This window comes from Triticum urartu, chromosome 4 (assembly GCF_003073215.2).
Source record: "Triticum urartu cultivar G1812 chromosome 4, Tu2.1, whole genome shotgun sequence".
NCBI lineage: Eukaryota > Viridiplantae > Streptophyta > Magnoliopsida > Poales > Poaceae > Triticum > Triticum urartu.
This window is the reverse complement of record NC_053025.1, coordinates 252,667,277-252,692,390: the sequence shown is the minus strand read 5'-3', so window position 1 is coordinate 252,692,390 and position 25,114 is coordinate 252,667,277.

Genomic DNA, 25,114 nt, shown 5'->3' with positions numbered 1-25,114 from the left:
ACAAATGAAAAAGACCGAGAAGCCTGACTATCTACAAGTCCCTCCAAGGTACAAGATTGTAGCTGAGCTAACAAGCTACTCGTCGAAGTCCAAGCGGTACTACTAGTGAGACAGATGTCTCACCTGCAAAACATAAATAAAGCAAACATGAGTACAAAGGTACTCAGCAAGACTTACATTAGTTCCTATCATACATGCATTTGTAGCAAGAAGGTAATGTGGGGTTTAGTTGCAGCAAGCCAGCTTTGACTCAGTGGCTATCCTGTTCTACGACAATGAGAAACTTCTTTGAGGTGAGGCAGCGCACACGAGTCCACTAATCACCACATCAATACACTACTATGGATTCATCCCCGTCTCTCCTACGAGAAGGCCATCCATAGCACTCACACTTGTCTTGAGCATTTTAGAGTATCCACTTTAAGTTGTCTATGTACCACGTAAGCATCCAAGAAGTCCATAACCGAGGACACAACTATGATAACCCTGCAGGGGTGTACTTCTTCACACACGCTCTCACCACTTATCACCATATACACGTCATGTATCTCGGCAACCTTCAAGCGGAAGCCTGGCGAGGGTGTCGGCCACGACCTGACTAACCACGCAAGACTCTAGTCTAGGTTTATCGCCTATTTGGGTTCCATCCGCAAGGAGATCCGGCCGGGGGGTCGCTCACGGCCCCAAACGATGTGAGCAGGGTTCCCAAGCCCACCATCCGGGTGCCACTTGGTACACCGTGCCACCTGTGCCTAGTCTGTCCCGAGCCCACCCTGTCGGGTGCCACTCGGTAGAAAAAATAGCACTACCTACAAACACCAGAAACTATTTGCAACTCCTGGACAGAGTTCAAGGCGGTTAATAAGCCGAGAGAGCTTGGAGCGCCCGGAGCCCAATGTGTGGTAGTAGCTAGTCATTGGACAACTTACACAGAACTCAGTTCTTAAGGACGGTCCCAATGAGACAACCCACCATGTACTCCTACATGGCCTCTCACCACTACCTTTACCAAATCGTGTTCACACGCTTAACTCTCAGCACCAGAACATATCATAACACTCCAATTCATTCCCGATGAATCAGACCTGACACAACTCTAAGCAATAGCAGGCATGGCATGGTAGGAACACAACATGGCTCAAACAACTCCTACACATGCTAGTGGGTTTTAACTATTTACTGTGGCAATGACAGGTCATGCAGAGGAATGGGTTCAACTACCGCAGCATAAAGTAGCGGTTGAATCGTTATTGTCCTAATGCAATAAATGAGAGCAGGAGCGAGAGAGTAGGATTGTATCGGAATGAACAAGGGGGGTTGCTTGCCTGGTAGATCAACAGGGGGGGCACTGCTCCACTGATAGGTGCTCCCGAACACTTTCCGGAGCAGGACCTATCGAGAAGGAACGGTGTCGAAAATCAAACACAAGTATATGCAACAATATGATGCATGATCATGGCATGAATATGTGATGTTGTTTGAGTTAAAGCACCTAGCATTTATTTGGTTGAAGTCCATTTGAGCCAAGGGTTCAAATACAACTCCAAATTAAGCTCTTAAATATGCCATAAGTGTGTTTTCATACATACAGCATGTATAGGTTGGTTTGTCGTGCATGAAAATGGTACAGATGGATAGATTGAATTTTTCTGATCATTTTTCATATATAAATTATTTCAATCTGAGCTACGGTTGAATTTCTATGAATTTTTGAAGTTTATATCATTTTCTGGAATTTCCTAATTTATTTTAATACCAGAAAATGATATATTGCGTCAGCATGACAACAGCATTGCGTCAGTAGGTCAAAGGCGCTGACAAAGTCAAACCTGACGCGTGGGGTCCACACGTCAGTGTCATAGATAGTTAACAGAGTTAATTAGATATTAAACTAATCCTAACAGAAACATTAGCAGGGCCGGGCCCCACCTATCATTGACCCTTGGTAGTCAAACCCCAGGTCAACTGGGGGGGTTAGACCAGTCAACCCCACCGGCGTTTAGCCGCCGGCGAGGCCGAACGCGGCGGAGGGGCTCGGGATCACCGTTCCGGCGACCAAAAGGACGGCGGAGAGCACCGGGGCGTAGCCCGTGCTCTCCCGCATCTAGTGGGGTAGATAGGAGGAGGAGGGGTGGCCGGAGCTCGCCGGAGTGAGGCTCGCGGCGGCGGCCGGAGCACGTGTTCGGGCGGAATCGAGCTACGGGGCATGGCAGGGGCTGCGGAGGGCCTCTACGGCATCCTGGTGTCACCAGGAGCAAGGTGACGCGCGCGGGAGCGGCTGGCTCGGCCTCTGGCCACGGCGGCGCCATGGCCGGCGGCGAGGAGCTCGCAGGCGCGGTGGTTGAGCTAGCTGGACGGGGCAAACGAGCACGGGGAGGAGGGGGAAACGAAGTAGAGCTCATGGCGGATCTAGCGGAGGCGTCAGCGAGCTCGGGGAAGCACTGGTGCGGCCGGAGCGTCGTCGGCGATCTCGGGCCACCGGTGGCGAAGACGATGGCGATGGCGGCGATGGAGGCTGTCTAGAGGTGCGTGGCTTGACGAGGAGGTAGCCGGCGATGTGGCGGAGGTTCTGAGCATGATGGGGAGGCGAGGCCTTGGCGGTGGGCGCGGCAACGGCGTGCGGCGGCGACGGAGCCGCTCGGTGCGTGCGAGCGAGAGAGAGCAGAGGAGGGGATGGGGACGAGAGAGAGCGAGAGAGAGACGGGGGGTAGCGTGGCGATGCCAGAGGCGTCCAAGCCGTCGAGGGGGCGAGGCAGGCAGGCAAGAGGTGGCCGGCGCGTGCACGCGCGCGTCGGGCACACGCGCGCCGTCCTCCTGGCAGGAGGTAGGCGATGACTTGGCCTGGGCCAACAGTGCTGGGCCGGCACAGGTAAGGCCCAGGTGAGTCATTCTCTCTCTGTCTTTTATTTTGTTTTTGTTTTCTATTTTCTGACATTTGTTTTGATTTGATAAAAAATACCAAATCATTTTATTTAATTCTGACAATTTTTGCAGGGCCTAAGGGATTATTACAAAACCCCTCACCAAAATTCAGAATTATTGGACAATATTTCATATATATAAAAATATTTATCCAACGCAAATAATTACTGGATTAACTCCAAATGTCCAAAATAAATATTTATGAGTTCCTTAAAATATTGGTTTCATTTTTACCTCTGACCAATATTTTTAGAGAGTAACATGAACATTTTCTTGGACCTTTTTGGAGAAATTTTTATCTGGATTATTTCCAGAAATGATTCTGAGGGTTTCACAAATCCCCATTTCAAATTTAAAGGTAATTTAAACATGATGCACAAATGGCTAGCTGGTCTAGGTCATACCAGAACTAGGGATGTGACACCTGCACGGCGCGGTAGCTTCTTCTTGGGGATGGCCTCTGGAGGGCCTTCACTTCTGCTATCGGGGTTGTCGATTGCCGCGGCTTGGAAGGCGCGCTCAAGGGAGCACACCGCATCCCTTTCTTCACATGGGACCGTGATGACCCCCCCGCTTCCTGGCATCTTGAGAACGTTGTAGCCGTGGTGAGTGACTGCCATGAACTTCGCCAGGGCGGGATACCCGAGGATGGCATTGTACGCAGGCGGATGTGCGTGATGTCATAGTCGATGAGCTCGGTGCGGTAATTCTTGCGCTCCCCGAAGGTAACAGGCAGGCGGACTTTCCCTATTGGTGTGGTGGAACCGTCAGTCACTTCTGAGAAAGGCTTGGTTGGCTGGAGCTGCTCATAGGGCACTTGGAGGCCATCGACTGTGTCAGTGGATAGGACGTTGAGCCCTGCACCGCCGTCGATGAGAGTCTTGGTGACTTGCATATTGCGGATGACTAGGGAGCACAACATAGGGAGTGTGCCAGTGGTGGCTGCGCACTTGAGCTGGTCGGCCGAGCTGAAGGTCATGGCGCATTGGGACCACCGGAGCGGTCGCGTGGCCTCGAGCTTGGGGAGCGCCGCGTTTACTTCACGAGCGAACTGTTTGAAGATGTGCTGAGAGGCTGGGCCTGAGCGCCGCCCAGGATGCAAGCGACCGCGTGCGTCTCCTGGAAGCCACCAGCCCCCTCGTCCTGGTGGTGGTCGTCATTTCTCCTTGGCGGCGGCAATGGGGGAATACCGGTGTTTCCCTAGGGGCGATCCTAACGAGGCGGGTCCCTCCAGGCGCCCTCGCAAGGTTGGTCCTGCTAGCGGTCCTCACGAGGCTGGTCACGCCACTCCTGGCGCTGGCCACGGTAGTCCCAGTGTCCGCCTCCACGTCCTCCTCCGCGGCCGTAGCCCCAATCGCTGCACTCGGGGCGTCGGCCGAAGCGTCCTTCCCGAATGGCTCTGAGCTTTTGACAGTCGCCGGTGTTGTGGGTGTTCAGGTTGTGGAAAGCGCAGAATGGGCAGCCGTTCCTGGATGACTCGGGCTGATCTCTGCCTCGCTTGGTGTCGGGCTCTGCTGCGAGCACTACTGCCTCTTTACACTTCACGTCCTTGGCCTTAGCTCTCTTTTCCTCCACTCCTACAGCTGGCAGCTCGAGGAGAGAGAGGCGCCCCTCCTCAGCTCTTGCGCACCTGGTCGCCAGGTTGAACAACTCCTGAGATGTGCAAAGATCCTCATGGATAGCTAGCTCTTCCTTCATCTTGACGTTGCAGACACCGTCGGAAAACGCGGAGATGATGGCCTCGTCCGTGATCTTGGGGATCTTGAGGCGGGTGTTGTTGAAGCGCTGGATGTACTTCCGGAGGGTCTCTCCTGGCTGTGGCTCGATGCGGCGTAGGTCGCCGGCGACCGGTGGGCGGTCAGGAGTGCCCTGGAAGTTGGCGACGAAGCGGTCGCGCATCTCGTCCCAGGAGGAGATCGAGCCGTGCTGCAGGTTCAGGAGCCAGGAGCGGGCCCCATCCTTGAGAGCCATGGGAAACCAGTTCCCCATGACTTTTTCATCGTTGTTGGCCGCTTCGATGCTCAACTAATAGAGCTGCAGGAACTCCGCGGGGTCGGCGGTGCCGTCATACCGAGGAGGCAGATCTGGCTTGAACTTGCCTGGCCAGGCAACGCTGCGCAGCTCAGGGGTGAAGGCGCGGCAGCCTGCCGTGGTTGCCGGGGCCCGCTTCGGGGGCGGAGCTTGGTCTTGGCACGGTCCGTGTTGTGGCACTGCAGGCAGCACGCGGTCTTGACGAGGTGGCGCGGGGAGCGCTGGTGCAGCTTCTCGCGGTCGCGGGATTTCTTGGCAGCTCCTCTCTTCACGCGCGGGAACCGGGCGCGGCGGATCATGCCATGGAGGCGCGCGCCTTGGCGCCAAGGCACCGTCTTGGGGTCAAGGCGGTGGAGGCACGCCATGAACCCCGTCGCACACGGCCTGCTGAGGGGGAGGCAAAGAGTGGGATGGCGCCAGAGAGCCCCCCGCGGCACAGACGAGCTCGGCGACGCGGTCGAGCCACTCCTCATAGACGTCATCGACGGGGCGGTAACGCAGGAGCTCGTTCACCGCGATGAGCACGGCCCATGCGTCCATGGGAGAGCGGTGCGCGTGAGACGAAGAGCCAGCAGGAGTGAGTGATGGAGTAGCGGTGCGGCCATACTGCCGCACCAAAGGATGTTGCGAGGACGCCTGCTGCTCGTTCCCACCAGGCCGGTGGCAGCGTTGGAGGCGGTGGACGGAGAACGACGAGGCGACCTACCGACGGGAGCCGTCTGAGCGACATGGGCGGCGAGTCGCTCAGCTCGAGCGCGGCGAGCGTCCGACATGGAGACGGATCGACGGAGCGACGAACTGATGGAAGGGAAGCTACGGCGCAACCCTACCTGGTGCGCCAAATATCGGGGTATGGGGTCCCGGCTAACCCTTAAGGTTCGAACACTGGGGTGCGCGCGAAGTCTTTCCCTTCAACCGATCTATGCTCTAGCTCGCTAGTATCTCACGGACGAACTCGATGAACTCACAACACAGAATGACACAGGGTTTATACTAGTTCGGGCCACCGTTGTGGTGTAATACCCTACAATAGTGTGGTAGTGGATTGCCTCTTGGGCTGATGATGAACCATACAAGGGAAGAACGACCTCCCGAGGTTGAGGCGTTCTCGAGCTCGGTGAGCTTGTCTGCGTGGGAGTGGTCTCTCTCAGGCTAAGATGAGATCGTCCTCTCCCCTCTCTTCCCTGTTCCACTGTGGTGGCTAGTCCTATTTATAGAGGCCCTGGTCCTCTTCCCAAATATCGAGCGTGAAGGGAGCCAACCATGGCGGGCTAATTTGAAGGGGGACAACTAGTACAAGCTATCCTAACAAAAGTAGTCTTCACCTGCACAAAGTTCTGGTGGTGACGCTGTTCTGGGCTCCACGATGAGCTCCGTCTTGCAGTCCATGGTCTTGGTCTTGTTGCACCGAAATGGCAACCTTTGCCCGAGGCGTCGGTACTCCGCGGTTGCGCTTGCCCCCTTTGCACCAAAGAGGAAACAAGGACGCTGTGCACGCTGGTGCCCGCTTGGCGCCCGCCTGGTGTCGATCGTCACGGCTCACGTCACGAGAGCCTCATGAGGTTCGCCCTGCCTTGATATCTCCAATCCTCCTGAGCCTACCTAGCTAGGCCACTCCGGAGGAGGTCTTGCATCGTCCGCCTCGCGAGGCTTGGCCCCTTGTGAGGGTCTGGGGCACTTTGTTGGTGAAGATGAGCCGTACGGCCTGCTGGCTTAGCCACGCCGCGGGCCGCAGGCAGGCAAGTCTGGGAACCCCCATTCCCAGAACGCCGACAAATTTAACTAACCAAATGTTCATGCATGTCACTAAAAATTACATCATTGAAAACTATGTTCAAATACGAATCAAATGATGTAATTTTTGTTAACATGCAATAACATTTTGTCAGTTAAATATTCGGTCAAAAATTAGCACCAATTACAAAGGGGCCCAATAAACAATGTACTCTCACATTTTGTTTTGAGGATACTCCCACATAGAAAATATAAATAATAATGCATGTTGGGGCAGCCCACGTTTCCGATAATTTTAGCCACGGGCTTGTTCACAAATTTTACGAGGTGGTGGTTGTTCATTTAATGGCGGGTCTTGTACCAGACTTGAATGATAGAAAGTGCAACCTGGCACACCGTAACACCACTTGGAATAAGCGGGTAGCTATCTCAAAAAACAATCACCAACTCAAAAAAATGATGACCTGGCACGTACACAATTTTAAACGATTGTTTGATGGAGTGAAAAAGGAAAACTACCCCACTACGTATATATAGGCTGGAGCCTCCGCGCTTGCTTGCTCGGGTTTCTCTATTCACACACTCTCATCCTCTCTAGGTCTAAACAAGATAGCAGTGGTAACACTATCTTTCCCCCTTCAAAAAACATTGTCTTTCTATCCTCACCGCTGGTTACAGATCCAGATGTATCCCTCTCCGCCGGTGAAAGGGAGAAGGGGCAGCGTTTAGGCCATCGTCGACTGCGAGGGAGGAGACCCACTGCCGGCCGCACCGTTATCTCTGGCCGAGTGCCGGCGCGGGAGGTCCTCCGATCCCTTCGTCGTTGCCCTAGTGTGGGAAGATCCGGCCTCCAGCCGCCCACCTATCCACATCCCGACGACCTTCAGGTATATCTTCCTTCGAAACCGCCCTAGCTCTACTTCCCCAGCTCGCTACATCACTGCATGTGCATCATTTTCTACCTCTTAGCCCGAGGCCCTCTCGATCGAATGGTCCAATGTCACCTATTTTTCTTCTTCTATTGTTAGAGGTAAAGCTACTTCATGGAGATGAATCTTGTACTTGGTTCAAACAAGAAATAAAGTGGGGGTGGGGGAATTTAGTATATACATAAGACTTGGTTCAAACAGGAAGGAAAGGGGTGGAAGTAGTACAGACTGGTCATCCAACTAGTGTCTTGGTCGAAAAGGGAAATATAGGGGAAACGATGTACACAATGGTATGACCAGGACTAGATTCGCTATCCACACATAGGATTAGGTGGCTAGAGTGAAAAAAATGAGACCAACCCTGATATGTTTCTTGGATGTTTGTTTCTCGGGGCAACAAACTCTGAATCACCACTTTATGCCCCGGTTTAGGTTCATGGTGCTGGACTGCTGGTGCACCCATTGTCCCATGCCCTTATACCAAATATTTAGTTCTTAATCTAATGCCCCTGGTAAAATGAAGCCATGCCACTGTTATAAGCCATGACAAGTTTAGCAAAATGTTTTTGCCTGTAATTGTTTGAGACTCTGACTGTTTCCTCTGTAGCTTTTTGTGCAAACAGGGATATCCATTTCAGCTGGTTGTTGTTGTGACCTTTTGGTGCACTACACAACACACTTCTTAAAAGAAGTGACTTTTGTGTTGTTTAACTAGAATGTTGGAATGGAACAGTTGGTTCATTTCGGTGGAACTGCACAAAGGGAGATCTTTGTTCCAATCCTCATCATCCATATTGGCACCATAACCTTCCTTTAGGTAAGAATGATATTTAATGCATGTGGTCATCTCTATTTTGCAACTGCCATGAGGAAATAATGTTATTGTTTACTAGTACACTTGTACTCCCTCACTGACAAAACCAATTCTGAAATAGAAGGCCAATCATGTACTTGGTTTCACCAACTGGTGAGGCGAAAGAGAAACAGAGCATGAAGAGGAAGAAGAAGAAGAATAAACAATGCCAACGTGAACTACACAAGACAATACAATGAACTGTATCCCAGCTAGTGCTTTAACTCTGCTGGAAGTTCTTGATAATCTTTCGATATAATCTCAGCACTGGTAAACAAGAGTGATTTCAACCATACATTTGAAGTGCACAAAAATATATACTATTGAGTGATTCCAGTGAGTGCTTTATCATCTCTTCTGGGACTACATGAATAAGCTTTTTTGCTCAGGTTGGTACCGGCCCAAAGCATTGCCATGTATCATAGGTTGGCATGTTAAAGTTTTCCAACCTATGATACATGGCAATGCTTTGAGTGTTGAGCTAATTGGCACTGATTAAATAAACTAATACCTCTCTTTAATCAATACTACTATGTTGCTAACTTTACCCATTAAGATAATGAGGGTGCTTCTATTTGTTAGTGTATGTTTCATCAATGTAACACCCACGATGCGGCTATAGCTCCCATGTGTTGATGCACGACTTAGAGATATAACCGCATAGTTGTTTTGTTGCAAGAAGGGTCATCTTCACAAACATCCCATGTAATGAATAAGATAGGGATAAGAGTTGGCTTTGTCGGTGTTCTGGGAACGGGGGTCCCCAGACTTTCCTGCCTGTGGCCCGCAGCGTTGCTCCTCCAGCGGCCCCGTACGGCCCATCTTCACCAGCAAACACCCAAGTCCCTCGCGAGGCGGACGATGCAAGACCTCCTCAGGGGTGGCCTCAACAGGCTGGCTCATGAGGGGCGGAGAGATCAAGGAAAGGTGAACCTCGCGAGGTTCCAATGACGTAAGCCATGATGATCAAGACCAGGCGGGCGCCAGCGAGCACAGTGTCCTCGTTCCCTCTTTGGTGTTAAGGAGGCAAGCGCAGGTGAGGAGTTCCGAGGCATCAGGCAAAGGTTTCCATATCGGTGCAACAAGACCAAGACCAGCTGGACAGCAGGGCGGAGGTCACCATGGAGCCCAAGACGGCGTCACCACCAGAGCCTTTGGCAGGCAAAGACTACTTTTGTCAGGATAGCTTGTACTAGCTGCCCCCCTTCAAATTGGCCGTTGTGGGATCCTGTCCCGCTCAATATTTGGGAAGAGGACCAGGGCCTCTATAAATAGGACTAGCCACCACCATAGCTAGGGATCGGATCCTGGGTCGGGGCATCTCATCTTGGATCGGAGCCATTCCATCATAAGCCTCACACAAGTTCACCAAGCACAAGAACACCTCTCCCAAGGAGGTTGTTATTCCCTTGTATTCATCCTCAGCCCAAGAGGCAATCCACCACACGACACCGGAGTAGGGTATTACACCACAATGGTGGCCCGAACCAATATAAATCTTGTGTCTCATGTTCTTTGGGTCCGTCAAGCTAGGTGATACGTCCATTTTGCATCATGCATTTATATCGATATTTATTGCATTATGGACTGTTATTTCACTTTATGTCACAATACTTATGGCTATTCTCTCTTATTTTACAAGGTTTACATAAAGAGGGAGAATGCCGGCAGCTGGAATTCTGGGCTGGAAAAGGAGCAAATATTAGAGACCTATTCCGCGCAACTCCAAAAGTCTTGAAACTCCACGGAACGTCTTAAAATAAATAAAGAAAAATCTTCGCAAAAGATGAAGGCCAGGGGGCCCACACCCTTCTCACGAGGGTGGGGGGCGCCCCCCCTAGAGCACGCCCCTTACCTCGTGGGCCCCTGGTGGCTCTCCGACTCCCATCTTCTCCTATATGAAGTCTTCCAATGAGAAAAAAATAAAAAAGAACTTTTCGGGACGAGACTCCACCGCCACGAGGTGGAACCTTGGCGGATCCAATCTAGAGCTCCGGCAGAGCTGTTCTACCGGGGATACTTCCCTCCGGGAGGGGGAAATCATCACCATCGTCATCACCAACGCTCCTCTCATCGGGAGAGGGAAATCTCCATCAACATCTTCACCAGCACCATCTCATCTTCAAACCCTAGTACATCTCTTGCATCCAATTCTTGTTTCAAAGTCCGGGATTGGTGCTAGTAGGTTGCTAGTAGTGTTGATTACTCCTTGTAGTTGATGCTAGTTGGTTTAATTGGTGGAAGATCATATGTTCAGATCCTATATGCAGATTATTACCCCTCTGATTATGAACATGAATATGCTTTGTGAGTAATTATGTTTGTTCCTGAGGACAAGGGAGAAGTCTTGCTATGAGTAGTCATGTGAATTTGGTATTCGTTTGATATTATGATAAGATGTATGTTGTCTAGCCTCTAGTGGTGTTATGTGAACATCGACTACATAACACTTCACCATTATTTGGTCCTAGAGGAAGGCATTGGGAAGTAATAAGTAGATGATGGGTTGCTAGAGTGACAGAAGCTTAAACCCTAGTTTATGCGTTGCTTCGTAAGGGGCTGATTTGGATCCATATGTTCATGCTATGGTTAGGTTTACCTTAATACTTTTGTTGTAGTTGCGGATGCTTGCAATAGACGTTAATCATAAGTGGGATGCTTGTTCAAGTAAGAACAACACCCAAGCATTGGTCCACCCACATATCAAATTATCAAAGTATCGAACGCGAATCATATGAACGTGATGAAAACTAGCTTGACGATATTCCCATGTGTCCTCGGGAGCGCTTTTCCTATTATAAGAGTTTGTTCCGGCTTGTCCTTTGCTACAAAAGTATTGGGCCACCTTGCTGAACTTTATTTACTTTTGTCACTTGTTGCTCGTTGCAATTTATCCTATCACAAAACTATCTGTTACCACTTATTTCAGTACTTGCAGAGAATACCTTGCTGAAAACCGCTTATCATTTCCTTCTGCTCCTCGTTGGGTTTGACACTCTTACTTATCGAAAGGACTACGATAGATCCCCTATACTTGTGGGTCATCAAGACTCTTTTCTGGCGCCGTTGCCGGGGAGTGTAGCGCCTTTGATAGGTGGAATTTGGTAAGGAAATATTTATATAGTGTGCTGAAATTTACTGTCACTTGTTACTATGGAAAGTAATACTCTAAGGGGCTTGTTCGGGGTATCTTCACCCCATCTAGTAGAGCAAAGAGTTGCTCCTCAACCTACTGAACCTATTGAAAATTAAATTCCTTATGAGTATCCTTCGGGTATGATAGAAAGACTGCTAGCTGACCCTTTTACAGGAGATGGAACAAAGCATCCTGATGAGCACTTAATATATGTGGATTATTTAAGCTTGTAGGTATACCCGATGATGTTGCTAAGAAGAAGGTCTTCCCTTTATCTTTGAAGGGAGACGCATTGGTATGGTATAGGCAATGTGATGATATGAGATCATGGGACTATAAAAGATTGAAGTTGTGAGTTTCATCAAAAGTATTACCCTATGCATCTTGTTCATCGTGATCGCAATTATATATATAATTTCTGGCCTCGCGAAGGAGAAAGCATCGCTCAAGCTTGGGGGAGGCTTAAATCAATGTTATATTCATGCCCCAATCATGAGCTCCAGAGAGAAATAATTATGCAAAGTTTTTATGCTCGGCTTTCTGAAAACAATCGCAACATGCTCGATACTTCTTGTCCTGGCTCTTTTATGATGAAGACTATTGAATTCAGATGGAATTTATTGGATAGAATTAAACGCAACTCTGAAGATTGGAACCTCGATGAAGGTAAGGAGTCAGGTATGACACCTAAGTTTGATTGTGTTAAATCTTTTATGGACACTGATATTTTCCGTAAGTTTAGCACTAAATATGGACTTGACTCTGAGATAGCAGCTTCTTTCTGTGAATCTTTTGCTACTTATGTTGATCTCCCTAAGGAGAAGTGGTTTAAATATCATCCTCCCATAGAAGTAAAAGTAGCTGCACCTATTAAAGTTGAAGAAAAGACTATCACTTATAATGATCCTATTGTTCCTACTTCTTATATTGAGAAACCACCTTTCCCTGTTAGAGTAAAGGATCATGCTAAAGCTTCAACTGTTGTTTGTAAAAGCAATATTAGAACATATACACCTCCTGAGCAAGTTAAAGTAGAACCTAATACTGCTATTGTTAAAGATCTCTTGTCTGATAATATTGATGGGCATGTTAGTCAGTTCGAAGGTGAAACTGCTAGAATTGCTAAACCTTGTGCTAAAGATAAACATAGACCTGTGGTAGGCGTGCCTGTTATTTCTGTTAAAATAGGAGATCATTGTTATCATGGCTTATGTGATATGGGTGCTAGTGTTATAACACATACCTTATACAAAGAAATTATGCATGACATTGCACCTGCAGAGTTAGAAGATATTGATGTTGCTATTAAACTTGCTAATAGAGATACTATTGCACCAATTGGAATTGTTAGAGATGTTGAAGTCTTGTGTGGGAAAACTAAATATCCTGCTGATTTTCTTGTTCTTACTTCTCCACAAGATAGTTTTTGTCCCATTATATTTGGTAGACCCTTCTTGAACACTATTAATGCTAAGATAGATTGTGAAAAGAATGTTGTTACTGTTGGCCTGGATGATATGGTTCATGAGTTTAATTTCTATAAATTTAGTAAACAACATCATGAGGAAGAATTGCCTAGTAAGGATGAAATTATTGGTCTTGCTTCTATTGCCGTACCTCCTAGTGATCCTTTAGAACACTATTTGCTAGACCATGAAAATGATATGTTCATGAATGAAAGAAGGGAAATAGATTCTTTAAACAGGAACCTATTTTGCATCATAACTTGCATGTTGAAATTTTAGGGGATCCTCCTCCACCCAAGGGTGATCCCATGTTCGAGATTAAACCTCTGCCTGATAATCTTAAATATGCTTATCTTGATGAAAAGAAGATATATCCTGTTATTATTAGTGCTAACCTTTCAGAGCATGAAGAAGAATGATTATTGAAAACTCTGAAGAAGCATCTTGCTTCGATTGGATATACTATTGATGATCTTAAGGGCATTAGTCCCACTCTATGTCAACATAAAATAAATTTGGAAGCAAATGCCAAACCAGTTCGTGATCCTCAACGATGTCTGAATCCTAAAATGAAAGAAGTGGTAAGAAAAGAAATACTAAAGCTTCTAGAGGTAGGTATAATCTATCCCGTTGCTGATAGTGAGTGGGTAAGTCCTGTCCATTGTGTCCCTAAAAAGGGAGGTATTACTGTTGTTCCTAATGATAAAGATGAATTAATTCCACAAAGAATTATCATAGGTTATAGGATGGTAATTGATTTCCGCAAATTAAATAAAGCTACTAAGAAAGATCATTACCCCTTACCTTTTATTGATCAAATGCTAGAAAGATTATGCAAACATACACACTATTGCTTTCTAGATGGTTATTCTGGTTTCTCTCAAATACCTGTGTCGGCTAAAGATCAATCAAAGACTACTTTTACATGCCCTTTTGGTACTTTTTCTTATAGACGTATGCCTTTTGGTTTATGTAATGCACCTGCTACCTTTCAAAGATGCATGATGGCTATATTCTCTGACTTCTGTGAAAAGATTTGTGAGGTTTTCATGGACGATTTTTGCGTCTATGGTTCCTCTTTTGATGATTGTTTGAGCAATCTTGATCGAGTTTTGCAGAGATGTGAAGAAACTAATCTTGTCTTGAATTGGGAAAAGTGCCACTTTATGGTTAATGAAGGTATTGTCTTGGGGCACAAAGTTTCTGAAAGAGGTATTGAAGTTGATAAAGCCAAGGTTGATGCTATTGAAAAGATGCCATGTCCCAAGGACATCAAAGGTATAAGAAGTTTCCTTGGTCACGCCGGATTTTATAGGAGGTTCATTAAGGACATCTCAAAAATTTCTCGGTCTCTGACTAATTTATTGCAAAAAGATATACCATTTGTCTTTGATGATGATTGTGTAGAAGCATTTGAAATACTTAAGAAAGCATTAGTCTCTGCACCTATTGTTCAACCACCTGATTGGAATTTACCTTTTGAAATTATGTGTGATGCTAGTGATTATGCTGTAGGTGCCGTTCTAGGGCAAAGAGTTGATAAGAAATTAAATGTTATTCATTATGCTAGTAAGACTCTAGACAATGCTCAAAGAAATTATGCTACCACTGAAAAAGAGCTTTTAGCAGTTGTATTTTCTTGTGATAAGTTTAGATCTTATATTGTAGATTCTAAAGTAACTATTCACACGGATCATGCTGCTATTAAATATCTTATGGAAAAGAAAGATGCTAAACCTAGACTTATTAGATGGGTTCTCTTGCTACAAGAATTTGATTTGAATATTGTTGATAGAAAGGGAGCTGAGAACCCCTTTGCAGACAACTTATCTAGGTTAGAAAATATTCTTGATGACCCACTACCTATTAATGGTGACTTTCCTAATGAACAACTAAATGTTATAAGTACTTCTCGTAGTACTCCATGGTATGCTGATTATGCTAATTATATTGTTGTTAAGTTTATACCACCTAGCTTCACATACCCGCAAAATAAAAAGTTCTTCTATGACTTGAGACATTACTTTTGGGATGACCCACATCTTTATAAAGAAGGAGTAGATGGTGTTATTAGACGTTGTGTACCTGAGCATGAACAAGAACAGATCCTATGCAAGTGTCACTCCGAGTTCTATGGAGGATAGCATGCTGGAGATAGAACTGCACATAAGTTATTGCAATCTGGTTTTTATTGGCCTACTCTCTTCAAGGATGCCCGTAAGTTTGTCTTGTCTTGTGATGAATGTCAAAGAATTGGTAATATTAGTAGACGTTAAGAAATGCCTTTGAATTATTCACTTGTTATTGAACCATTTGATGTTTGGGGCTTTGATTATATGGGACCTTTTCCTTCCTCTAATGGATACACACATATTTTAGTTGTTTTTGATTACGTTACTAAGTGGGTTGAAGCTATTCCAACTAGTAGTGCTAATCATAACATTTCTATTAAAATGCTTAAAGAAGTTATTTTTCCGAGGTTTGGAGTCCCTAGATATTTAATGATTGATGGTGGTTCACACTTTATTCATGGTGCCTTCCGTAAAATGCTTGCTAAGTATGATGTTAATCATAGAAATGCATCTCCTTATCACCCACAGTCTAGTGGTCAAGTAGAGTTGAGCAATAGAGAGCTCAAATTAATTTTGCAAAAGACTGTTAATAGGTCTAGAAAGAATTGGTCTAAGAAACTTGATGATGCATTATGGGCATATAGAACTACATACAAAGATCCTATGGGTATGTCTCCGTATAAAATGGTTTATGGAAAATCATGTCACTTACCTCTCGAACTAGACTATTAAAGAACTTAACTATGATTTTAAACTTGCCGGTGAGAAGAGGTTATTTGATATTAGCTCACTTGATGAATGGAGAACCCAAGCTTATGAAAATGCCAAGTTGTTTAAAGAAAAAGTTAAAAGATGGCATGACAAAAGGATACAAAAGCGTGAGTTTAGGTGATTATGTATTGCTATACAACTCTTGTTTAAGATTTTTTGCAGGAAACTTCTCTCTAAATGGGAAGGCCCCTATGTTATCGAGGAGGTCTATCGTTCCGGTGCCATAAAAATCAACAACTTTGAAGGCACAAATCCGAAGGTGGTAAATGGTCAAAGAATTAAACATTATATCTCAGGTAATCCCATAAATGTTGAAACCAATATTATTGAAACCGTAACCCTGGAGGAATACATAAGGGACACTTTCCGGAATGTTTTAGACTCCGAAAAGGAATAGGTATGTGGTACGGTAAGTAAACCGACTCCAAAACAATTTTTAAGGCAATATTTCTCCGTTTTGGAATATTTAGAAAAATAGAAAAATAAGTAGCAGTCCGGGAAGGACACGAGGGCCCCGCGAGGGTGGTGGGCACGCCCTACCCCCTGGGTGTGCCCCCTACCTCGTGAGTACCTCGTGTGCCTTCCAGACTCTGTTTTCTTGCATGTTACGTATTTTAGTCGGTAAAAATTCATTATATAACCTCCCGGAGGTTTTGACTCCCGTATCACGCAAAACTCCCCTGTTCTTGTTTCGAGCTGTTTTTTGTCAGGGTTTTCCAGGCTAGGCATCATGTCGTCTCCCTCCTCCAACAATGGTGACAACGAGGCTTGGCTAATGAAGATAGATCTGAAGAGAGAAGAACCCACAAGGGTCAACAAGGATGAAGGGATCAAGAAGGCCACAGAGGATCAAGCTCCGGCAGCAAAAGACATCCTTCAACTTGATCATAACCTTGTTGCCCCAACTGAGATCGAAGCTTTCAGGATGATTGAGTTAGCTCGTATACAAAACAAGTATCTCACAAGAAAATATTTTGTTGAAGGAGCATATTGTCGCACTCAAGAGCATTATTCGCAAACTGGAGGATCTCTTACGCTTGATGTGTGATTATCTGTCACCTCCACCGTCTCCTCCAACAAAAAGAATTGAGTATCTGGGTATGGGCACTCCCCTTGGCAACTGCCAAGCTTGGGGGAGGTGCCCCGGTATCGTATCACAATCACAACTCCTATCTTTACCGTTTTTATTAGTTCGATCCTATTAGTAGTATCTTGATCTAGTAGGATAAAGTTTAAGGCATGATCTAGTTTTGAGTTTTGCTTTATGATCTCTCTATGTAAACGAGTCCGTGAGTTATATATAATAAAATTAGTGTTGAGTCAAGGGCTTGATTATTTTGCCATGATCTTGGGTGAATAAAAGAAAAGAGAAAAGAATAAAAAGAAACAAAAACAAAAAGTTCATATTGATCTTATTGAGAGTAATGTCTTCACATAGAAAGAGTATGATGATTAAAAGTTGTTGGGAGTTAGCAGACATAGCTTTGGTCATTGTTGCAATTAATAGGAAGTAATAAGGAAAGAGAGGTTTTCACATATAGATATATTGTCATTGTCATCTTTTATGATTGGGAGCACTCATTAAAATATGACATGCTAAAGAGTTGATGTTGGACAAGGAAGACAACGTAATGAGTTATGTCTTTCTTATATCTGAGATAAAGTATGTTGTCATGGTTCCTCTAACTTGTTGAGCTTGCCTTTCCCCCTCATGCTAGCCAAATTCTCAGTACCAAGTAGAATTACTACTTGTGCTTCCAAAATCCCTAAACCAGTTTTGCCATGAGAGTCCACCATATCTACCTATGGATTGAGTAAGATCCTTCAAGTAAGTTGTCATCGGTGCAAATCAATAAAAATTGCTCTAAATATGTATTATTGATTGGTGTGGGAGAAATAATATTTATACGATCTTGTGATGTGGAAGCATAATAAAGGTTCATATCACAAGGGGCAATATAAAGTGACGTTCTTTCGCATTGAGATTTTATGCATCCAACCATAAAAGCGCATGGCAACCTCTGCTTCCCTCTGCGAAGGGCCTATCCTTTGTCATTATCTCCTACCTTATGCAAGAGTCACGGTGATCTTCACCTCTCCTTTTTCATTTTATCCTTTGGCAAGCTCAGCACGTTGGAAAGAACATGATATATATATATATATCTAATTGGATGTAGGGGAGCATAAACCATTATTGTTGACATTACCCTTGAGGTAAAAGGTTGTGGGGCAAAACTATAAGCCCCTATCTTTCTCTGTGTCCGATTAAGACTCTGTAACCACAACTATTGCATGAGTGTTAGCAATTATGGAGGACTAAATGATAGGTGAGTATGTGGACTTGCTTTTTAGCTCCGACATAGTCTTTTTCCGATGTTATGATAAATTGCAATTGCTTCAATGACTGAGATTATAGTTTGTTGGAGCCCAATAAGGTTTATGATTTATACTTTTGCATTGTGAATAGATCATCACTCGAACATAAGTAATCATATGACAAAATCTATATAAGTTACTGTTATGAGAATAATCATGATGCCTTCATGTCCGTATTTTATTTTTATCGATGCCTCTACCTCTAAACATGAGGACATATTTATCGTTATCGGCTTTTCTCTTGAGGACAAGCGAGGTCTAAGCTTGGGGGAGTTGATACGTCCATTTTGCATCATGCTTTTATCTCGATATTTATTGCATTATGGACTGTTATTTCACTTTATGTCACAATACTTATGGCTATTCTCTCTTATTTTACAAGGTTTACATAAAGAGGGAGAATGCCGGCAGCTGGAATTCTGGGCTAGAAAAGGAGCAAATATTAGAGACCTATTCTGCGCAACTCCAAAAGTGCTGAAACTCCACGGAACGTCTTAAAATAAATAAAGAAAAATCCTCGCAAAAGATGAAGGCCAGGGGGCCCACACCCTTCTCATGAGGGTGGGGGGCGCCCCCCCTAGGGCGCGCCCCCCTACCTCGTGGGCCCCCTGGTGGCTCTCCGACGCCCATCTTCTCCTATATGAAGTCTTTTGATGAGAAAAAACTAAAAAAAACTTTTCGGGACAAGACTCCGCCGCCATGAGGCGGAACCTTGGCGGATCCAATCTAGAGCTCCGGTAGAGCTGTTCTGCCGGGGATACTTCCCTCCGGGAGGGGGAAATCATCACCATCGTCATCACCAATGCTCCTCTCATCAAGAGAGGGAAATCTCCATCAACATCTTCACCAGCACCATCTCATCTCCAAACCCTAGTTCATCTCTTGCATCCAATTCTTGTCTCAAAGTCCGGAATTGGTGCTAGTAGGTTGCTAGTAGTGTTGATTACTCCTTGTAGTTGACGCTAGTTGGTTTAATTGGTGGAAGATCATATGTTCAGATCCTATATGCATATTATTACCCCTCTGATTATGAACATGAATATGCTTTGTGAGTAATTACGTTTGTTCTTGAGGACAAGGGAGAAGTCTTGCTATGAGTAGTCATGTGAATTTGGTATTCGTTTGATATTTTGATAAGATGTATGTTATCTAGCCTCTAGTGGTGTTCTGTCAACGTCGACTACATAACACTTCACCATTATTTAGGCCTAGAGGAAGGCATTGGGAAGTAATAAGTAGATGATGGGTTGCTAGAGTGACAGAAGCTTAAACCCTAGTTTATGCGTTGCTTCGTAAGGGGCTGATTTGGATCCGTATGTTTCATGCTATGGTTAGGTTTACCTTAATACTTTTGTTGTAGTTGCGGATGCTTGCAATAGAGGTTAATCATAAATGGGATGCTTGTTCAAGTAAGAATAGCACCCAAGCACCGGTCCACCCACATATCAAATTATCGAAGTATCAAACGTGAATCATATGAACGTGATGAAAACTAGCTTGACGATATTCCCATGTGTCCTCGGGAGCGCTTTTCCTATTATAAGAGTTTGTTCCGGCTTGTCCTTTCCTACAAAAGGACCGGGCCACCTTGCTGCACTTTATTACTTTTGTCACTTGTTGCTCGTTATAATTTATCCTATCACAAAACTATCTGTTACCACTTATTTCAGTACTTGCAGACAATACCTTGCTGAAAACCGCTTATCCTTTCCTTCTGCTCCTCGTTGGGTTCGACAATATTACTTGTCGAAAGGACTACGATAGATCCCCTATACTTGTGGGTCATCACTAGGCCGTGAGATCGTTGAGTGTGCGAGCTAGAGAGGGGGGAGATCCTTGTGCGCACCCCAGTGTTCGAACCTCAAGGTTTTTGCGAGAACCCGAAATCCGACATTTGGTGCGCCAGGTAGGGGTGCGCCGAAGCCTTCTTCTTCATCGATCCATGCTTCGTCACCCCACCAAGCTCATGGGCGACCCTCGCCGGGCTCGCGTGGAGCGCCGGGCCGCTCTCGCCGCCCGTGTCGCTCAGACGGCCCGAGTAGGCGGGCCACCCCATCGTTCTCCGTCACCCACCACCAATGCAATAACCGGTACGGCAGCAAACGAGCAGCAAGCCTCTTCACTGCATCCCTGTGTGCGGCGAGATGATCGCACCGCCACCCTGTCACTGACTCCAGCCGTCTCATCGTCTCACGCTCGCCGCGCCCCCATGGACAGGCAGGCCGCGCTGCTCAATGCACACGAGCTCCTATGCTACTGCCCGGTCGACGACCTCTATGACGACAGGTTGGACCGCATCGCCGAGCTCGTCAGCGCCATAGGAGGCTCTTCGGCGCCATCCCTCTCGCTGCCTCGCCCGCCCCCGGCTGCGGGCGATGTGGCTCATGGAGCGCCTCCACCCCCTCAGCACCAAGATGGTGCCCTCGTGCCGAGACGCGCGGCTCGGGGAACGCCTCAGCCTCCCCCGTGTCAAGACGGCGTCCTTGCTCCAAGATGCGCGGCCCAACGGCGTGATCCTCAGCGCCATGTGCCCGTGCACGAAGAAAGAAGCTGCCAAGAGATTCCCCGTCCACAAGGAAACGCTCCACCTCTCCCAGCTCCACTGTGCCAGGATTGTTTGCTGCGACAGGGCCATGTGCCGCGTGCCGTCACGGCGGTGGGGCACCACGTCCAAGCCCTGCCTCCACGACGGGCCGTGGTTGCCACAGTGGGCTGCCGCACCTTCACTCCTGAGTTGCGTAGTGTCGTCTGGCCGGGCAAGTTCAAGCCAGATCTGCCCCCTCGCTACGACGACACCCCGACCCTGTGGAGTTTCTGCAGCTCTACAAGCTGAGCATCGAAGAGACCAACGGCGACGAAAAAGTCACGGCGAACTGGTTTCCCATGGCTCTCAAGGACGGTGCCCGCTCATGGCATTTGAACCTGTTCCCAGGCTCGATTTCCTCCTGGGACGAGATGCGCCACCACTTCATCGCCAATTTCCAAGGAACTCGCGGCCGCCCCCAGTCGTGGGTGACCTACGCCGCATCAAGCAACAATCGGGAGAAACCCTACAAAAGTACATCCAGCGCTTCAATAGCACGCGAATCAAGATCCCCAAGTTAACAGACGAGGCCATCATCTCCATGTTCTCCGATGGCATCCGCGACGTCAAGATGAAGGAGGAGCTCGCCATCCATGAAGAGTTGTGCACGACCTTGGAGCTGTTCAACATCGCGACCAAGTGTGCAAGAGCTGAGGAGGAGCGCCTCTCCCTCCTCGAGCTCCCTGCTGCAGATCCAGAGGAGAAGAAGGCCAAGGTCAAGGACGTGAAGCGCAAGGGAGTGGCCGTGCTCGCGGAAGAATGAGACACAAAGCGTGTCCGAGATCTTCTAGAGTCTTCCAAGGGCAGTCTTACGTTCTGCGCCTTCCACAACATGCGCACACACAACACTAATGACTTCCAAGAGCTTAGGGCCATTCGAGATGGACGCTTCGGTCAATGCCCCGAGCGCAACGACCGGGGCTACAGCCAAGCAGGTAGACATGGTGGAGGACGTTGGGACGACCGTGGGCCCCGCCAAGAGTGGCATGACCAGCCTCGCGAGGATCGTTGGCAGGACCAGCCTCGTGAGGGTGCCTGGAGGGACCAGCCTCGTGAGGACCGTCCTCAGGACAACCCTGGTCTCCCTCCGCTGCGCCACCAAGAAGGAACGACGACCATCAACAGGACAAGGGGGCTAGGGGCTTCCAAGAGCCGCGAGCTATCGCCTGTATCTTAGGTGGAGCTCAAGCCCCAGCCTCTCAACGAGTCTTCAAGCAGTTCACTCGTGAAGTGAACGCAGTCCTCCCCAAGCTCGAAGCCACGTGCCCGCTTAGATGGTCCAAGTACACCATCACCTTTAGCTCGGTGGACCAGCTCAAGTGCGCGGCAACGGTCGGCGTTCTCCCGATGCTCTGTTCACCCGTCATCAGCAATGTCCAAGTTACCAAGACCCTCATCGACGGCGGTGTCGGGCTCAATGCCCTGTCCATCGAGACCTTCGACAGGCTTCAAGTGCCACAAGATCAGTTTCAGCATACCAAGCCTTTCTCAGGAGTGACTGACGGCTCTACCACCTCAATAGGGCAGGTTCGCATCCCTGTCACCTTCGGTCAGCGCAACAACTACCACACCGAGCTCATCGACTTCGACGTCGCCAACATCCATCTGCCGTACAATGCCATCCTCGGGTACCCAGCGCTAGCCAAATTCATGGAAGTCACCCACCATGGCTAGAATGTCCTCAAGATGCCCGAAAGTGGTGCAATCATCACTGTCCCCTGCGAAGAAAGAGACGCGGTGTGCTCCCTCGAGCGCACCTTCCAAGCTACATCAATCGAAGACCCCGACAGAAATGCAGCGCAGTACCCTCCTGAGGCCAACCCCAAGAAGAAGAAGCAGCTACTCCACACTGGACCTCAAGAGAGCGGCACCTCCGGCGGCACCACTTCAGGATCTACGCCCACGCCTGGGGCGCCTCTCTCCCTTGCATAGGGAGGCGCGCCCGGCGCCGTCCTCGGGCAGGGCTCGGGGGCTCTCTTCTGGTGGGCCTCAGACCTGGCCAGCATCGCGAGGGAGGTGCTCGGGCACCACATGGAGGCGTGCTTCACGGCACGTTTCCCTCAGGAGGACACCAGGCGAGGAGCGCCCGACGCTCAGGAGTTCATAACCAAGGCATCTCAGGAGCTTCAGGAAGCAAGAGCAATACACGACGACCGCCGCCCACCTGGCATTGCTCCCCACTCAGGCAAGGGTGGTGAGCTGCGCGTCTGCGTCGACATCCCATGGCTCAACTAGGCTGCATCTCAGGAGCGCTTCTGGCCTTCGCATACATGCTGGTGTGAGGGCCCGCCCCACAGCTACGTTCGCATGCCGCTCGGCCTTCCGAGCGTGGCGGCCGCCTTCCAGCGCAACCTGCGGAGCATCATGGCGGGTCAGGAGGACATGCATCATGCAGTCCTGGAGGAGATGGAGACGACCCTCCGGAGGCCACCTAAGCCTCCAGAGCCTCCTGAGGCTCAAGGCCTCGGCGGCTCGTGAGAAGCAACTTCTTCGCTACACGTCTTCAGCTACCCCAACACTCCTTCGGCAACCAAACCAGGTGACATCTATCCAAGTTCATTTAGCTGGGAGCGCCCCTGTGCTGCATCATCCCAGGCCGCGTGGGTCCGTCCCTGCGGCATGTATCTGCTTGCATCTTCAGTTTAGTCTGCTGGGAGCGCCCCACGGGCAGCATTAACCCCGGGCCGCTCGGGTCCAACCCAGTGGCATGTATCGTTCTCGCATTTACCTAACCTAGTTGCTTTTCATACGTAATCTATCTATGGTTATCACCTGCTTGATTATCACCCACCACGGGAGCCGCGCACTGATCGTCTTTCTTTAGGATCCTTCGCATTAGAAGGCTAGGCACGGCGTCTGTGCTCGGGCCCGTCACTGCAGCGTCGATAAATCCAACGACTAAGCTCTATCTGGCGGGCCGGCCACATTCACGTCACCTCCTGGGGTCATTGGTGCTTGGCCTTCTCGTACGATAGCCTCAGGAAATCCACTCGGCGCAGGTTGTCTAACCATCTTGCAGGAACAGCCATCAAGAACCAAGACCAGGCGCAAACCGCCTTCAGGTAGGGCCTCGTGAGTCCCGCGCTGGCTCACGAGTACCCAGATACACCTCCTCCAGCCCTGCCATGCAAGCCATGTGTTAGGGCGGGGCTGTACACGCCTCGGGGGCTCTCCGCAGTAGGGAGTCCCCTCCCACGTAGCAGTGGAAGCACCATGCTCCATGCTGGCAGTCGACACTGCTGAGGAGCAGCTATGCCCGTGCAAGTGCAGAAGCGCCATGGTCTGTTCTGGTGATAAACAACTGAGAGCGGCCTCACGGCCGTACCAACCATAGGGAGCCTCCGGGCTCGGTGTCTGGCTTCTTCGCAACAACTCCCCTCGGGAGAGTCGCGCGAGGGGGCTGGGCATGGGAGCTGCGCTCGGGTCACACCCAAGCATATGCCACCCCGCCAGGTCCCTCGGACCTGGTCGTCGCGTGCCCTCCCAAGCGGAGCTAAGGTACGAAGGTCGTTTGAATGTCAAGGGGGACTCCTGAGCATTGTGACTCAGGAGCCTCACTTACCACGTAGACCCTCACTCCTTGGCCCGTCCTGGCGATCCGGTCAGCCCAATGGCGGCTGAGGTATGGTCGGGGTCGAGTCCTGCCGACGTAGAACACTAGACCTACCCTTGCATCTCCTTTCCACAAGCTGTTTGCGCGTCAAGGGGGACTCCTGAGCATCGCGACTCAGGAGCCTAAATGACCAAGTAGCCCCTCACTCCTTGGTCCGTCCTGGTGATCCTGTTGGCCCAATGGCGGCTGAGGTATGCGTGGGGTCGGGCTCTATCGACATAGAACATAAAGCAAATGGGAAGGAAATGGCAAAATCTCAAAGCAAATATTACAAGACATATTGTTCTCCGAGTACCAGACACAAGTTTAAACGCGTCCACGAGGCACGGTACATGCTACAGGAGTTTAAATAGGAAAGGAGCCGCAAGGAAGTCATCCCTGGACACCGCCGGCGCCCGCAAGAGGCGCCCCTTCTTGGTGGTGTTGACTTCACCTATACCGCCGACCAAAGGCATGGAACTTCTGCATCAGGGCCTCCACATGACCCTTCACGGCTGCGGTAGCAGCTGTATAGCGCTCGTCGTCCACGGGCTCCAACAGCTCGTCAAGGCGGGCGGCAGGATCGTGAAGATGGAGGTGGCTGAAGACGCGTGTCAGCGCAGCTGAAGAAAGGACGTGAGCCTCTTC